At 27.5% G+C, this 1,440-nt stretch overlaps 1 long non-coding RNA gene across 1 annotated transcript; it reads right to left on the bottom strand.

Moving 5' to 3' along the window:
* Positions 1 to 226: 226 nt before the first annotated feature.
* Positions 227 to 994, bottom strand: LOC131646293 (uncharacterized). Its single transcript, XR_009297397.1, has 2 exons — positions 678 to 994; positions 227 to 572 (listed from the first exon to the last, which is right to left on the bottom strand). It is a non-coding gene; the product is annotated as an uncharacterized LOC131646293 (long non-coding RNA).
* Positions 995 to 1,440: the final 446 nt, after the last annotated feature.

Genomic DNA, 1,440 nt, shown 5'->3' with positions numbered 1-1,440 from the left:
GAATAATATTAATTTGATTCTAATTATATTTGAAATTTGCTTTAAGCTAAATAAAATTATTCAAAATCAAATATTAACAAACAAACTTAGCAAATATATCTGCTTCAATCCTCTTAAACATAACTAATCTATAATGCAACAACTGGAATATAAAATCAAAAAGAAAAAAAATATAAGATTAAATGTTAGGAAACAAAAAAATAAGAAGGAAGAAGACAAATAAAAATAAAAACAAAATATAAATATTCCATTTAGAGCATGAAGATGTGAAAGATTAGAGAACCTGAAAGAAATAATAAGAAAAATGAATAAAATCTTGAATAAAAAAAGTTAATTAAAATATAATCTTATAGATCTGTAACATGCACGGCAGATTCGAGATCTAAACCCTCAGAGCTAAAACACGCACATTGGATTGAAACTCTAACCTTGTAGATCTGAAACATGCACGGAAGATTCAAACTCTAACCTTGTAGATCTGAAATATGTGTGACAGATCCGAGCTCTAACATTTGCATCCTTCAACCTTTAGAGTAATTTGACACAACATAAAATAGAAAAAGTGGAAGGGTCTGCAAGAAAAAATCTATCTAAGCAACGCATGCCCCAAAATACTCGAATCTGAAAAAAGATTTATGAATAACTTTTAATTTAAAGATACCGTTGTTCATCTGCACCTTTTATTGCACATACCATAAGAGATCTTGAACATTTTCTTTGTTCATCTGCACCTTTTATTGCACATACCATAAGAGATCTTGAACATTTTCTTTGCATTCAAGCAGTGCTTCTGCAAGATCTGAAACAAACACATGATAATAGTTCATAAACCAAAAATCCAAAGAGAAAGAGAAAATAGTTATTGATGTGAAACCAGAAGAGAGCAGAGAAAGTAGAAAGAGAAAGAGAAAATAGTCATTGATGTGAAACCAGAAGAGAGAAGAGAAAGTAGAAAGAGAAAGAAATGAGAAAGTGAAAAGGGAAAGAGAAAAAGAAAAGAAAAAAGATATTAAGAATATTTTTATTTTGTTTATTAAGTAGAAGAAATAGTAAACAATATGAGCAAGTGGTTAAAAAGCAAAAAATAGTTGGAAGTCTATGAAGCCATCCACGTGGCAGTGTAATAGAGCAGAAGGGCAAAATAGGAATTTCAAGAACATTAAATTTTCTTATATGATAGATTGACATAGCTCGGTCGTTAAGGAAGTAAGGTTTGCAAGTGCAAGATCCCAAGTTCAAATCTCACGTTTGACATTTTTCCTTTATTTGTGTCTTAAATTATTTTCAAAAAATCACCAAATTGTATTTTTTTATACTTTTTTTTAATTAATTTTTGTATTTTATTAATTATGTATTTTTAAAATATCTTTTTTTTCACTTTTTTCATTTTTATTTACAAAAATATCAAAAAATTCATAAAATAAAAAATATTCAAAAAGA

The sequence above is a fragment of the Vicia villosa genome, linkage group LG2 (assembly GCF_029867415.1).
Source record: "Vicia villosa cultivar HV-30 ecotype Madison, WI linkage group LG2, Vvil1.0, whole genome shotgun sequence".
In the NCBI taxonomy this organism is placed as follows: domain Eukaryota; kingdom Viridiplantae; phylum Streptophyta; class Magnoliopsida; order Fabales; family Fabaceae; genus Vicia; species Vicia villosa.
This window is presented reverse-complemented; position numbering and strand designations above follow the sequence as displayed.